This window comes from Hyla sarda, chromosome 5, assembly GCF_029499605.1.
Source record: "Hyla sarda isolate aHylSar1 chromosome 5, aHylSar1.hap1, whole genome shotgun sequence".
Taxonomy (NCBI): domain Eukaryota; kingdom Metazoa; phylum Chordata; class Amphibia; order Anura; family Hylidae; genus Hyla; species Hyla sarda.
The window spans coordinates 377,831,065-377,848,614 of NC_079193.1; positions in this window are offsets into that span (position 1 = coordinate 377,831,065).

The window sequence follows — 17,550 nt, forward strand, 5'->3', positions numbered from 1 at the left end:
AAGGAAATACACCCTTTCCTTGCCACACTGCCACACTGTGTAGTAGTATATCTGGATGATATCCTCATTTTCTCTTCAAATTTGGACCAACATCGTGCACATGTCCGCCTTGTACTCTCGAGAAGTGCCTGTTTGACCCCACCAGTCTACCCTTCCTGGGCTATATCATTTCCGCCAAGGGACTACAAATGGATCCTGCCAAGCTTTCTGCAGTCCTGGGCTGGCCTCGCCCTTCTGGCCTTAAAGCCATACAGCGCTAATTATTATAGACAGTTCATCCCACATCACTCTACCCTTGTGGCACCCATCGTGGCCTTGACCAAGAAGGGGGCAAATCCTAAGTCTTGGCCTCCTCAGGCCGAGGAGGCCTTCTGTGCTCTCAAGTCTGCCTTTGCCACCGCTCCAGTCCTGTCCAGGCCTGATCCTTCTAAGCCTTTCTACCTGGAGGTAGACGCCTCCTCCGTGGGTGCTGGTGCTGTACTCACGCAAAAGACTCAGAAAGGCAAGTCGGTTACCTGTGGATTTTTCTCTAAGACTTTCTCTCCTGCAGAGAGAAACTATTCCATAGGAGATAGAGAACTGCTCGCCATCAAGTTGGCTCTGGAGGAGTGGAGACACCTACTTGAAGGATCAGTACACCCAGTGAACATCTTTACTGACCATGAAAACCTATCATACCTCCAGTCTGCTCAGAGACTTAACCCCCGCCAGGCTCGCTGGTCTCTATTTTTAGCCAGATTTAATTTCCTGATCCACTTTCATCCTGCGAGTAAGAACATCAGAGCCGACGCTCTTTCCCGCTCCTCCGATGTCTCAGAAGATGAGGTCAAGCCACAGCACATAGTACCGCCTGAACGTTTGGTCACCGTGGCTCCTGTAGACCTACGTAATCTTCCTCGTGGGAAAACCTATGTTTCTCCCCGTCAACTCCTGAAAGTCCTTAAGTGGGGGCATTCTTCTTTGCTCGCAGGACATCCTGGAGTCCGGAAGACGGTACAACTTATCTCCAGAAGATACTGGTGGCCATCCTATGAAAAGGACATCTCAGAATTTGTGCAGGCTTGTTTAGTATGCGCTAGAGACAAGACCCCTCTTCAGAGACCCGCTAGTTTTCTCCAGCCCCTTCCAGTACCGGAGTCCCCATGGTCCCATATCGCTATGGACTTTGTCACGGACCTGCCACCATCTCACGGCAAAACGGTAGTTTGGGTCGTCATGGATCGCTTTTCTAAGATGGCGCACTTTATCCCTTTACCAGCCTTTCCTACGGCACATCCCAAGCCACATCCCAGCCATTTCCTATGGCACATCTTCCGTTTGCATGGGCTACCTTCGCATATTGTCTCTGACAGAGGGGTACAATTTGTGTCCAAATTCTGGAGGGCCCTCTGTGGACAGCTCAAAGTCAAATTGGATTTCTCCTCGTCTTACCACCCCCAAACCAATGGCCAAGTGGAGCGAGTAAACCAGATTTTGGGCGACTATCTTCGTCACTTTGTCTCCTCCCGCCTGGATGACTGGGTCGACCTACTCCTGTGGGCGGAATTCTCCTATAACCACAAGGACTCTTCTGCCTCCAACAGGTCTCCCTTCTTCGTGGTTTACGGTCGTCATCCTCTGCCGCCTCTGCCTTTGTCCTCCACCTCCGGTGTACCTGCTGTGGATGATCTTGTGCGGGACTTTGCTACTATTTGGCGAGAGACGTGTCTCTCCTTACAACAGGCCTTTTCCTGCATGAAGGTGCAAGCGGACAAGAAGCGACGGTCCCCCCCTGTCCTGGGACAGAGTTTGGCTCTCTTCTAGGTACATCCGCTTCAGGGTCCCTAGTTACAAGCTAGGTCCTCGCTACCTGGGACCCTACAGAGTCAAGAAGAGGATCAACCTAGTGTGCTACCAGCTCCATCTCCCTCCCTTCCTTAGAATTCCAAACTGCTTTCACGTCTCCCTCCTCAAACCAGCAGTGATCAATCGATTCTCCCCCAAGAATCTTCCTTCCACTCCTGTATCCAGTACCTCTGATGTCTTTTCCGTTCGGGAGATATTGGCCTCTAAGTTGTTCAGAGGGAGAAGATTTTTTCTGGTTGACTGGGAGGGTTGCGGTCCTGAGGAGAGATCATGGGAGCCAGAAGAGAACATTTTGGATTGCAATCTCATCCTCAGGTTCCTGGGTACCAAGAGGAGGGGAAGACCAAAGGGGGGGGTACTGTAACGCTGAGCGCTCTGGTCTCTGCTCCTGGATCGGAGCGCTCACCGCGTTTGTCCCCGCTGAGTGCCCCGGTCGGACTCTTTGACCGGGGACACTCCGCTTCTGCCACCGGCAGGGACGCGGTCCGTGCTGCGGCCTGTCCCATCCTCACTTACCGGCGCCCGCTCCGGCTCTCTCCTCGGCTCCCCTGTCATATGGTTCCCAGCGCGCGTCCATGCACTATAGGGCGCGCACACGCCGGCTGTGTAAGATTTAAAGGGCCAGTGCACCATTGATTGGTGCCTGGTCCAATCCTTGTCCTCTCCTCGTATAAATGTACCCTGCCCCTTACTGCCCTTGCCGGATCTTTGTGTTGCCTCAGTGCCCAAGAGAAAGCATTTACTGTGTATTCCTTGCCCGTTGCTGAACCCGTTGCTAACGACTACCGCCTCCGAACCTATGCTGCCTGCCCTGACCTTTTGTTACGTCTGACTACGCCTCTCCCTTCTGTGCTTCGCCTGTCTCAGCAGTCAGTGAGGTTGAGCCGTTAACGGGGGACACGACCTGGTAGTTATCGGCGCAGCAAGACCATCCCGCTTTGCGGCTGGCTCTGGTGAATTCCAGTAACTACTTAGAACCGATCCTCCGGTACGATCCACGCCAATCCATCACTGACACAGAGTATCCACTTCCAGTACCGTTTACTGCTACCAGTCCGGATTGTTACAACTACTATAATACTGCTCCTATATACAAGAATATAACTACTATAATACTGCTCCTATATACAAGAATATAACTACTATAATACTGCTCCTATATACAAGAATATAACTACCATAATACTGCTCCTATATACAAGAATATAACTACTATAATACTGCTCCTTTTTACAAGAATATAACTTATATAATACTGCCTCCTATATACAAGAATATAACTACTATAATACTGCTGACAAGAATATAACTACTATAATACTGCCTCCTATATACAAGAATATTACTACTATAATACTGCTCCTATATACAAGAATATAACTACCATAATACTGCTCCTATATACAAGAGGCGGAGGATATATCAATGAGGCTGGGTGAAAGAGGTTACCAGACTTGGTCATTGAACCGAGCCAAGGACATTGCTAGGAGAAAAAATAGGTCTGACTTGGTATATGGCATCAAAAAGCCATTATCACAAGTTCCTAAAAATAATAGTGAAGCTAAACCCCTTGTTTTTTCCACAAATTATAGCCAAGATTTCAAACCAATATGTAAAATAATTGAGAAATATTTACCAATGGTAGTTAATGATAGCCAATATATAAAAATTTTTGAACATGGGTATAAATTTGTGTCACGGAGGGCCAGAACCATTGGCCAATGTGTTTCCCCGAGCTTGTTCATTTCTGGTGAAATCAAAAAACCAACTTGGCTGAATACCAAGGGCAATTTCAAATGTGGACATCTAAAATGTATTTGTTGTAAAATCATGAAGAATTCCAAAACCTTTATGTCCACAGTAACTGGAGAAACATTTGGCATGTCAGAATATATTAATTGCAACACGAGTCATGTGGTTTATTTAATGACATGCAACATCTGCCAGTTACAGTATGTGGGGTGCACCTCCAATCCCCTGAAGACTAGGACCAGAAAACACCTGTCGGACATCCCCCATTTCCAGACCCGACATCTTTCCATGGTCAGTAAGCATTTTGCCGAGAAACATGAGGGTGATTTTTCTGGTCTCAGCCTCCAGGGGATTGAGAGGGTCACCAATAATATTAGAGGAGGCAATATTAAGCAAAAATTATTGGATAGAGAAGTCTTCTGGATCATCAAACTTCAAACTAGGTGTCCCCTTGGTTTAAATTTAAGACAAGATGTCATTCTCCATTACTGATTTGCTGTTGTTTGTGTATGGAACTAAATATTTTTGGTCTTTCTTGGAGTTTTGGGGGGACAATTTTACATATGTTTATTTTTATATACATAGACAAACTCTCTTCCCCACAATCATTTCCCGCACATGTGACAATTGATAATTAATAGTATATATATAACTGAGCATTAAACAATATTCATACCACATGTGGGGATATGTTTGAGATAATTCAACTGTTCCGTATATCCATTTGCGATCCTATTATATAATTGGAATATAATAAACATAAAAAAGAAACAAAAAAATTTTTTCGAACTTATGCTTTTCATGCCCTATGGTAATATATACAGCCATATAGGTCACTTGAATTCATTTAGATTCATATGATATTATATAGGGCTATCTCTATATAGATTTTTCTATTTTTGGAAATTTCCCCCCTGTCTTTTCCTTTTCCATTTTGGGATCGCACATGTATATATGTCATCTGACATTTTGTAATTTGCTTTTGTATTTTTAGTATTAACGTATGTTTTTTTCTACATCATTGCTTGTAATTCAAGCGTTTTAATATGTTGACTATTGTTCACATTATATGTGCGTTTTTTACTATATGTATTATACTTGCTGGATGGAGGTGAATAATGGGTTAAGCCCAGTGAAAACTCCCATCAGGGCGGACCCAATCTTTTCACCCCCATATAAGCGAGCCATTTGCACTATTGTTTTGTATGACTAAGGCTGCTGAGTGCAGCTGAAACGCGTCACCTTGTCATCACCCACAGTTACCGCTGAATAAATATTGCATTGCTTGACATCCTGCTCTGGACAACTCCATTTCTTTCTACTATTATATGGACTGAGGTCCGGTCCGGTCCGTGAGCGGGAGGGGCAATCGAGTGAGCTGTGCCGCACCTGTTGTACCTATTGGATCATTTGGACCTGGCAACGTGCTCCTGGAAATGGCGTGTCCACAATCCAAAGAAACAGAGAGGGAGTCTGCAATGCCAGCAGACATCTGCCTCAAACCTGTGGAGGAACGCCTAGCCCGATCAAGCCGAATTACTGAAATCTTCAGCAAAGGTAACGTGAGCGTTGATGAAGCAGTGGATTTGAAAATTCTTATGTCAGATTTGGAAACATCACTAGTTTCGGAGACTAAACTATGGTGGGACTCGTCTACGCTAAAGAAATATGTGGAGCGTGATATGGTCCCGAGAGGACTTAGATTGAGAAAGTTCCCAACCACGATCTTCTCCGAACAGTTTAAGGCAGAATGGGAAGAACTGTTAAATGACTCATCCCTCAGGTTTGTCAAGCTCATTATCAAACATGAGGAGACTGCCTTAACCGAGATTACATCTAAAATTTCGGAACTACAGAACTCTATCTCCAAGTACGAAAATCATCCCACTTATGTGGACCTCAATCAAAAAATCAGTGGGAACATTGTAAAAATGGAGACTTTGATATCTCAAACCAAGGAGAACAAGTTCCTTCGAGATCTGCAGGACTATAAGTCCAACCATGTCTATGAGTGGCCACAGAACAGATCAACCAAATCAACTCCGAAGTCTATCCTGAAAAATCACAGAAATTATAAAAAATATAACAGAAACAACAAACCAGCAAGGGTCAGCTTTAGTGAAACGGATGCGGATTCCATGTCTGGAACGGAGCCAAATGAGATGTCTGTTCCGCATACTCCAGAAGCAGCGTCTTCCCCTCTTCCTCAGTCTCGTAAAGCAAAGTCTGCAAAAAACGACGCCGGGGCCGCAAACATCACGGCCGTAAAGAGAACCCGAAGACATCAAGTCAAACCGACCTAACATGCATTCCGGTCTTCAACCTCTCTGCGTGGATCCTGTCTGAGCCGCAATTAAAGGTACTTTCTAAAGGATTATCTTTTTCTCCATCATGCTCTTTCGATTTCTACAGAACCATGTTGGATGTTAATCGTTTTGTCCGCTCCATTACGGTGCGAAAACATTTTGCCAAGATTCAGGATCAGAGATCCACTCAGGAACTTGTGCTGGACTTGGGGAGGGAGGGGGAGGCGGGAGGCGGTGGGAGTCTGGACACGGGTGACCATGATTTTTCTGATTACTTTTTTGATTCGAATACAGCATTCATATCTGTACCAACTGTCGATCATGATGTTTCCCTCATGGTACCCCAGCATCCCACCCATGGTGGTGTTTCCGACAGAGTGGAGGGATTCTCTTTCCGGGACCTCTCCACTCTCTCGGAATTACAACAATTGACCACATCTAGAAATCATGTAGAACCTTCCTTCCCTACCCCCAACCCCGAATTTTATCCCATCATGTCCCGCACACCTGTATTGGAACAATTTCAGAATTTAGTAGAAAGGGATTTATACAAATTATCTCAAAATGTCAAAATAATGAAACATAATTTAACAAAATGTGAAAAAGTGGCTCTGAAAGAATTGTCTGAAACCAGAGATATAGTGATTCGCGGAGCGGACAAAGGTGGAGGGGTTGTTGTATTGGATTCTAAATTATATAGAAAGCTCAATATGGACATTTTGTCGGATATAAATACATACAGAGTATTAAAAATGAATCCAACACCACAATTCAAATTGGTATTATACAATCTGGTAGATTTGGGAGTAAAAGATGGCCATTTCACGTCCAAGGAGGCAGATTATATTAAAATAACTAATCCCGTCATGGCAATTTTTCATTCGCTCCCTAAAATCCATAAGAATACATTTCCTCCCCAGATGCGTCCTATTGTAGCGGGGATTGGCTCTCTCAATGAGAGACTCTGTGAGTGGGTCGATTCCAGACTTCAGCCGTTGGTCCCTCTCATCCCGGGTTTCCTCCAAGACACCAGGGATGTCCTGGTTGCTATGGACAACATCCGGTGGGAACCCGGGATGAGATGGATAACAGCTGACGTCACCGCTCTGTATTCCGTGATTCCCCACAAGGAGGCATTGATTGCCCTGAGATGGTTTTTGTCCATTTATGCCCCATACTCCGGTGACCTGCAGAACTTCATTATTTTGGTGGTGGAATATTTACTTACCCACAATTTTTTTATGTTCGATGGAGAGTATTTTCTGCAGATCACCGGAGCATCTATGGGTGCTAAATTCTCGCCTTCATTGGCAAACATATATATGTGTTGGTGGGAAAGAAATTTTCTTTTTTCTCATGACAATCCATTTGGGGAGCACATCCTGTGGTATGGCCGGTACATAGACGACCTCCTGTTTATCGGGGGGTCGTCTATGCCGACCATGCAGCAGTTTGGACTGTACCTCAATCAGAATCCTTGCAACCTCAGATTCACACTTCATAGTGAGGAACATGAGGTTAGTTTCTTGGATCTGACATTGAGAGGTGATCCTTTGAATTATAGGGTCACCACCTTAACATACCGTAAAGAATTAGCTACCAATTCGATTTTGCAGGCAACATCGTGCCACCCACCGCATGTGGTCAAGAATCTCCCGGTAGGAGAAATGATTAGAGCCAGGAGGAACAACTCCACATTGGAGCTGTTCGAAAAAGAGGCGGAGGATATATCAATGAGGCTGGGTGAAAGAGGTTACCAGACTTGGTCATTGAACCGAGCCAAGGACATTGCTAGGAGAAAAAATAGGTCTGACTTGGTATATGGCATCAAAAAGCCATTATCACAAGTTCCTAAAAATAATAGTGAAGCTAAACCCCTTGTTTTTTCCACAAATTATAGCCAAGATTTCAAACCAATATGTAAAATAATTGAGAAATATTTACCAATGGTAGTTAATGATAGCCAATATATAAAAATTTTTGAACATGGGTATAAATTTGTGTCACGGAGGGCCAGAACCATTGGCCAATGTGTTTCCCCGAGCTTGTTCATTTCTGGTGAAATCAAAAAACCAACTTGGCTGAATACCAAGGGCAATTTCAAATGTGGACATCTAAAATGTATTTGTTGTAAAATCATGAAGAATTCCAAAACCTTTATGTCCACAGTAACTGGAGAAACATTTGGCATGTCAGAATATATTAATTGCAACACGAGTCATGTGGTTTATTTAATGACATGCAACATCTGCCAGTTACAGTATGTGGGGTGCACCTCCAATCCCCTGAAGACTAGGACCAGAAAACACCTGTCGGACATCCCCCATTTCCAGACCCGACATCTTTCCATGGTCAGTAAGCATTTTGCCGAGAAACATGAGGGTGATTTTTCTGGTCTCAGCCTCCAGGGGATTGAGAGGGTCACCAATAATATTAGAGGAGGCAATATTAAGCAAAAATTATTGGATAGAGAAGTCTTCTGGATCATCAAACTTCAAACTAGGTGTCCCCTTGGTTTAAATTTAAGACAAGATGTCATTCTCCATTACTGATTTGCTGTTGTTTGTGTATGGAACTAAATATTTTTGGTCTTTCTTGGAGTTTTGGGGGGACAATTTTACATATGTTTATTTTTATATACATAGACAAACTCTCTTCCCCACAATCATTTCCCGCACATGTGACAATTGATAATTAATAGTATATATATAACTGAGCATTAAACAATATTCATACCACATGTGGGGATATGTTTGAGATAATTCAACTGTTCCGTATATCCATTTGCGATCCTATTATATAATTGGAATATAATAAACATAAAAAAGAAACAAAAAAATTTTTTCGAACTTATGCTTTTCATGCCCTATGGTAATATATACAGCCATATAGGTCACTTGAATTCATTTAGATTCATATGATATTATATAGGGCTATCTCTATATAGATTTTTCTATTTTTGGAAATTTCCCCCCTGTCTTTTCCTTTTCCATTTTGGGATCGCACATGTATATATGTCATCTGACATTTTGTAATTTGCTTTTGTATTTTTAGTATTAACGTATGTTTTTTTCTACATCATTGCTTGTAATTCAAGCGTTTTAATATGTTGACTATTGTTCACATTATATGTGCGTTTTTTACTATATGTATTATACTTGCTGGATGGAGGTGAATAATGGGTTAAGCCCAGTGAAAACTCCCATCAGGGCGGACCCAATCTTTTCACCCCCATATAAGCGAGCCATTTGCACTATTGTTTTGTATGACTAAGGCTGCTGAGTGCAGCTGAAACGCGTCACCTTGTCATCACCCACAGTTACCGCTGAATAAATATTGCATTGCTTGACATCCTGCTCTGGACAACTCCATTTCTTTCTACTATTATATGGACTGAGGTCCGGTCCGGTCCGTGAGCGGGAGGGGCAATCGAGTGAGCTGTGCCGCACCTGTTGTACCTATAAGATTATAACTACTATAATACTGTCTCCTATATACAAGAATATAACTACTATAATACTGCTCCTATATACAAGAATATAACTAGTATAATACTGCCTCCTATATACAAGAATATAACTACTATAATACTGCTCCTATATACAAGAATATAACTACTATAATACTGCTCCTATATACAAGAATATAACTACTATAATACTACTCCTATATATAAGAATATAACTACTATAATACTGCCTCCTATATACAAGAATATAACTACTATAATACTGCTGATATATACAAGAATATAACTACTATAATACTGCTCCTATATACAAGAATATAACTACTATAATACTGCTCCTATATGCAAGAATATAACTACTATAATACTGCTCCTATATACAAGAATGTAACTACTATAATACTGCCTCCTATATACAAGAATTTAACTACTATAATACTGCTCCTATATACAAGAATATAACTACTATAATACTGTTCCTATATACAGCAATATAACTACTATAATACTGCCTTCTATATACAAGAATATAACTACTATAATACTGCTCCTATATACAAGAATATAACTACTATAATACTGCTCCTATATACAAGAATATAACTGCTATAATACTGTTCCTATATACAGGAATATAACTACTATAATACTATAATTAAACTATAAAATGAACCAGATTTTAGACCTTCAGAATGATGTTGCTGTTTTTCTTTTCTTTTACAATTATATATTTTATATTATTTATGACAAATCTGAAGTTCTGAAGTTTGGTGGACGGGGATAGAAACACAAACAAAAAAAAAGTCTCTTTTTTTAATCTGATCCCAAAGACACATCAAACGATCGTCCATAAAGCTTGGTTTTGTACGGTAAATATTAGTGCAGAAGCGTCTGGCCGCGAGTTTACACTGTTATCTCGGTTCTGTCTGATTTTACCTCAGAATGGTAATTAATGAGTATTGGCCGCTTCTGCCGATCTCTTTGTCCCAGAGATGAGAGAGCAGAGCAGACGTGGAGATAAAAGGCGACCGCGCACAAGTACAAGCGGAATGTTTTCCTGCGCTCTTCACTTACTTTTACTCGTTTCTTCAGAAATTTCTCCAATATATGTTGTTTTTTTTTTAAAGATAAATCAAAGTGGCAGAGATTGGTTTTCTCAGGTGCAGCGCTATTGATTCCAAAAGGATTTAAAACTTCTCACAGAAAGTGCTGGAACTTTTCGTGAAGAGAAATAACATCCTGTGTTGCTTTTTCTCAGTGCAGGATACTTTTAAGGATATCTCAGAAGAACACATTCGTTTTTTTGGGGATTTGCAACAGATTATAGGATTAGCCCTGTGGGTCTCTGTTGCGTTGGTTTGTGTGAATACAAGCGACTCACGGGGCATCATCATTTTTTTGGGCCTTCTACAATTTGTGCATTGAAGAAAGTTCTAGTTCTGTCTTATAAGTTCTAGTCATGTCTGATAAGTTCTAGTTCGGTCTGATACGTTCTAGTTCGGTCTGATACGTTCTATGTTGGGTCTGATACGTTCTAGTTATGTCTGATAAGTTCTATTTATGTCTTGTAAGTTCTACTTATGTTTTATAAGTTCTAGTTCTGTCTTATAAGTTCTGGTTACCGTATTTATCGGCGTATAACACGCATTTTTTAGGCTAAAGTCTTTCTGCGTGTTATACGCCGATAAGCTGCTGCAGTTCAATGATTTAAAGCGGGCGCTTTAAATCAATGAACTGCAGTTGCTTTTGCAGGTGCAGAGACTGCCAACTTCTCTGCCCCTGCCTGTTCTGGGGTCTAGAACCCTGCCGCTGCCCCTTCTCTCCCACTGCTATCGGCGCCGCTGTCCCTTCTCTCCCCCTACTATCGGCGCTGCTGCCCCTTCTCTCCCCCCTGGCTATCGACGCCGCTGTCCCTTCTCTCCCCCTGCTATCGGCGCCGCTGCCCTTTCTCTCCCCCCTGGCTATCGACGCCGCTGTCCCTTCTCTCCCCCTGGCTATCAGCGCCGCTGCCCCATTGCCGGCGCCGATACCCAGGGGGAGAGAAGGGACAGCGGCGTAGCGCGGGGGGTGCAGGGGGGGACGGCCACACCGGGCGCAACATCTGGAGGGGGCGCGCTCTCCGGGATAGGAATACTTCTTTTTATGTGCCCGGGCCGGCTCCAGTGTGTGGCTGCAGGCGGGGGCCGGCCAGAGCATATAAAAACTAATACTGTATACTAAAAACCAGGGGCCTCCAGCTGTTGTGAAACTGCAACTCCCAGCATGCCCGGACCGGCAAAGGCTGTCCCGGCATGCTGGGAGTTGTAGTTTCACAACAGCTGGAGGCCCCCTGGTTTTTAGTATACAGTATTAGTTTTTATATGCTCTGGCCGGCCCCCGCCTGCAGCCACACACACGAGAGCCGGCCCGGGCACCTTTTCAGGACATAAGGATGTCCGCCGGTCAATCACCATTCCCCGGCCAGCGCGCATCCTCCTTCGGTCCTTCGCTTCACCGCCTGACGTCCCGTGCGTACAACCATAGAGACGCAGGAGGACCGCAGGATCATCGCAGATCATCGGGTCCGCGCTGCTTCAGGCCTTCGGTGTGCGTCCCCTGCGTCGTTGCAATAACGACGCAGGGGACGCACACCGAAGGCCTGAAACAGCGCGGACCCGACCCCGGCAACAGGTAATTATACAACCAGGGATGGGGGGAGGCAACGGGGCAGCGGCGCCGGCAATGGGGCAGCGGCACCGATAGCCAGGGGGAGAGAAGGGGCAGCGGCGCCGACAGCAGGGGGAGAGAAGCGGCAGCAGCAGGGCTCTAGACCCCAGGAAAGGCAGAAGGAGAGAAGGGGCAGTGGCGCCAACAGCAGGGGGGGAGAAGCGGCGGCAGCAGCGCTCTAGACCCCAGGAAAGGCAGAAGGAGAGAAACGGACAGCGACGGCCTCTCTCCCCCTGCCTTTCCTGGGGGCTTCTGCGGGGTCAGAAACAGTGTATCGGGGTATACACATACACACACGCACCCTCATTTTACCAAGGATATTTGGGTAAAAAACTTTTTTTTACCCAAATATCCTTGGTAAAATGAGGGTGCATGGTATACCCCAATAAATACGGTATGTCTTATAAGTTCTAGTTGATTCTATTCATGTCTGATAAGTTCCAGTTCTGTCTTATAAGTTCTAGTAATGCAAACACGGAGAGAACATGCAAACTCTTTGCAGATGTTGTACTTGGTGGGATTTGAACCCCGGACCCCAGCGCTGCGAGGCAACAGTGCTAACCATTTAGCCACCAAAGTGGCTCAGTGATTAGCATTGTTGCCTTGTAGTGCTGGGGTCCTGTGTTCTGATACCACCAAGAAAACATCTGCAAAGAGTTTGTATGTTCTCTCAGTGTTCGCGTGGGTTTCCTCACATACTTCACAACATGCTGTTAGGTTTAGATTGTGATCTCCAAAGGGGACAGGGACTAATTTGAGTGTACAGCGCTACAGAATTTGTGTGTGCTATATAAATAAAGTTATTGTTATTAAAGAGTTATGTCTTATAGGTTCCATAAGATTAGGGTATTTAACAAAACTGGATGGGGTCATCATTTTTGGGGGTTTTCTGTTTCATTGTCTAGACATGTGTAATGGAGTCATCATTTTTTTAACAAAAGTCTGTACAGATAGCAGAGGCATAACTTGACACTCCTGGATCCCAATACAAGATCTGACCCAGGGCCCCCTCCCTATTTGGCACCATTTGTAATACTAAAGATGAGTGAATTGGCCCCTATGGAACTGATTTTGCTCTAACTTTCCCCTACAGCACATACTCCTTTAAAGACAATTTAGGTTGGGATTTGGGTGAATGGTTAGGTACAGGATTAGGGTCTCCTTTCAAAGATAGGCGTCCCTGCTCCTGTACACTGAGTCGTAAGGTATACACTCTGTTACATTTACAGTGAATTTGTTCCACACAGAGGTAAGAGACAATGCAGAATTAATTACCACTTACACTCCGGGGGCCATGGGCTCTACAATGTATGCCTAACAGTGTACGCCGCATCCTTCACCTTATTTAACAGGCACCGCGCCATATATTTGGTAGTGGCTATTTCTGGTATTACAGTTCGCTCCCATTCACTTGATCAGGATTCAGCTGCTCTAGGCTTGGTCCTTTCAATCAGCTGATTGGCAGGATAATTGGGGGAGATTTATCAAAACCTGACCAGAGGAAAAGTTGCTGAGTTGCCCATAGCAACCAATCAGATCGCTTCTTTTATTTTTGTAAAGGCCTCTGAAAAATGAAAGAAATTATCTGATTGGTTGCTATGGGCAACTCAGCAACTTTACTTTTGGACAGGTTTTTATAAATCTCCCCCATTGATCTGATACTAATCGCTCATCCTTAGAGTCTATTCACACCGCACAATCCCATAGACTTCCATGGGATTCCCTACTCCCATTCACACTTCTGAATTTCCACTTGCAGAATTCAGCCAGCATCATGGACTTTCAAATGTTGCAAAACTACAATTCCTGGCATGCCCGGACAGCCAACAACATGCTAGGAGTTGTAGTTTTGCAGCAGCTGGGGTCCACAGGTAGGAGACTTAGGATATATGAGGTAAACCTGGCACAGGACTAGCCCTACAACAAATTGCCGGCCCGAGAAGATTTTTGACCCCTTCGAGACCCATGATGGACCTCAGGGTGTATGGAGCGGGCTCCTGACTTGAGCCCCCTCCAAACCCGGCAGCCACCAGCTGATTTCAGTATAATGGCCTGGCTATTAACCCTTTAGATCGCCTGCAGCAGGCTCTACCAAATGATCACAGATCACATAGATTAATAAAGTTCTATGGAACTGCATTGATCTGTATGAGGAATCTAATGATTCTTCCTTTAAAAAATCCCCTAAAGGACACGTAAAGTGTAAAAAAAAAAAGTTTAATAAAGGTTTAAAAAAGGCACATTAACCCCCTCCATATTAAAAGTTAAAATCACCCCCATTTTTCATATAAAAAACATGAAAACATAATAAAAAGAAAATTATAAGGTATCGCCGTGTGCGTAATTGTCCAAACTATTAAAATATAACCTTATTAATCCTGTACGGGAAATGGCGTAAAAGTGGAAAAAAATACCAAACCCCAGAATTGCATTTTTTTGATAAAGTCCTCCTGATATGCAATGGCATAGTGTTTTTTATTTTTTTTTTTTACAGGGATGGGCAACATTTCACTCCCGGACCCAGGCAGCAAAATGTCTTGAGCTAGTGAAGTGAAAAAAACAGTGACCCATAGCCGAATGTGACCTGAGCTCAGCGCTCTCAGTCCTTCTCAGTGCTGACCGCTGTTAGGGGTTAGGATTAGGGTTAGAGGTTAGAATTAAGGGTTATGATTAGGGGTTATGATTAGGGGTTAGGATTAGGGTTAAGATTAGGGGTTAGGGTTAGGGGTAAGGGTTAGGATTAGGGTTTTTGTTGGGCGGTTAAGATTAGGGTTAGGATTAAGGGTTAGCATTACCATTAGGATTAGGATTAAAGGTTAGGATTAGGGTTATGGTTAGGGGTAAGGGTTAGGATTAGGGTTATGGTTAGGGGTAAGGGTTAGGATTAGGGTTATGGTTAGGGGTAAGGGTTAGGATTAGGGTTAGGATTAAAGGTTAGGATAAGGGTTATGGTTATGGGTTAGTATTAGGGTTAGGATTAGGGTTATGATTAGGGTTAGGATAAAGGTTAGGATTAGGGTTATGGTTAGGGGTAAGGGTTAGGATTAGGGTTATGGTTAGGGGTAAGGGTTAGGATTAGGGTTAGGATTAGGGTTAGGATTAAAGGTTAGGATAAGGGTTATGGTTATGGGTTAGTATATAGGTTTATTACACGTGCCGAGGGGGATGGCGGCATTCGGAGGATTGCAGAGTCATTAGTGAAATCATTCGCCACTTATAGGAAGTAATTGACTCAAAACCGGGGGGGAAGTGGGAGCAAGCAACGAGGAGGAAGCGAGAAAACTTCCTCCATTTATTATAGGGAGACCCAAAAAAGTGCCAAGACCGAGACCCATGGGGGCCACCTCTCCTGGAAAGGTTCAGTTGCTGCTACAGAATTAGGAAAAGTCCAGGCTCAAATTCAATGTTTTATTTAGATTATTATTATTATTTAATTTAATGGATTGTAACAAAAACTTACCATGCTTTATATACTTCCCCTCCAGCTCTATCTCTATGGGAGCAGGATATATATATATATATATATATATATATATATATATATATATATATATGTTATAAACCTCATCCAGTTCTATCTATATACTGCTGCTATCTCTATGGGATCAGTATATATAGTAGTTATACACCTTCACTCCAGCTCTATCTATCTGTATACTGCTGCTATCTCCATGGGATCAGTATATATATATATATATATATATATATATATATATATATATATATATAGTAGTTTTAATTTTCTTTTTCATGGAAAAGCTGGTTTTGTGTAAACTTTTATAATGTAAAAAAAAGAAAAAATATATAGTAGTTTTACACCTCCCCTCCAGCTCTATCTGTATACTACTGCTGCCATCTCTACAAGATCAGGAAATATAGTAGTTATACATCTCTCCTCCAGCTCTATCTGTATACTGCTGCTGCTATCTCTATGTGATCAGGATATATAGAAGTTATACACCTCCCTTCCAGCTCTATCTGTATATTGCTGCTGCTATCTCTATGTGATCAGGATATATAGTAGTTATACATCTCCCCTCCAGCTCTATCTGTATACTGCTGCTGCTATCTCTATGTGATCAGGATATATAGAAGTTATACACCTCCCTTCCAGCTCTATCTGTATATTGCTGCTGCTATCTCTATGTGATCAGGATATATAGTAGTTATACATCTCCCCTCCAGCTCTATCTGTATACTGCTGCTGCCATCACTATGCGATCAGGATATCTTCAAAAACTTTTTTTTTTTTTTTACAACATGGGACACATCTGGAGGTCCACAGTTTGGAGACCACCGATCTATAGTGTTTGACCACCTCTAGTGTGTTATTACTGTGCGAAAAGGAAGTACAAAGAGTTAAATCGGAGGAGTTGGGCCTCTGAGATTAGAAATAATGTCTCACGAATGCGCAAGTAATCGTGTGATTACGGGTGTAAAGGTCACTCATTACGGTAGAACGTCAGCTGGCTCGATGCCAGAACTTTGTGCGGTGGTTTTTATGAAGCCAATTAATTCAATTAAAATGTTATCTTTGACTAAGTCATTAATATGTGACAATAAGAAAGTCAAAAGAGAGTGATAGATCAGACGCAAACGACCGGAAGTGATGGATGTGATAAATAATGGCGATTCACTGCACAAATCTACATAGAATCCCAAATAAACACATCTTTAGGGCCTGTTCACACCAGGATTTCACTTCCAGTTAAAAGATACTGCGCTTTATTTTCAAAATTGGAAAATATTTAAATTCATTTTAAAGCCAGAGGCAATGGGATGCAAACTCCTTTAATTGACATATATGGTACAAAAAAAAGATCTGTCTGAATCAACAGGACTAGAGATGAGCGAATCAAATCTGACGAATCTGAATTTGTAACGAATTTCATGAAAAATTTGATTTGCAATTAATACGAATATCACCGTGATTCTATTGTGCAAATTGCTTCATTAAACTCCATTTAGTGCAATCCAGGCCATCTAAAATGGCGGATCTACATGTAAGGAGACGGGAAAAGGAACGCTGGGAAGGCGGGACGGCGGGTAGGCAGGATGACCCTGAATCACATGCAGGATGCAGCCTATCAGAACCAAGCCACCCCTGTATAATCGTCAGCTATATACTGGCTCGTCACTTCATCTTTTCACCGCAGAGAGATAGGACGTAGAGCCTGTGTGTTACACAGACAAGCTTTTTACAGCAGCGTTTCACCTTCTAGTCACATCAGCGTCTGGTGGACAGAGAGCAGTGCATTTTTCACAGAAAATTATTTTTTACTGCAGCCATTAACCTCCCAGTCACTTTCTACAGCATTGTATTAAAGAGAGGGGCAGAGAGCTGTGTGTTGCCTCATACATTTGAACAAGCTGCCTCAACTTCACAAATCTTAGCAGAGGATGGAGGAATAATTTTTCAGCGCAACTCTGTGTCTTTGTTCCACAACAAATGGTCTGCTGGTTATACTAGTT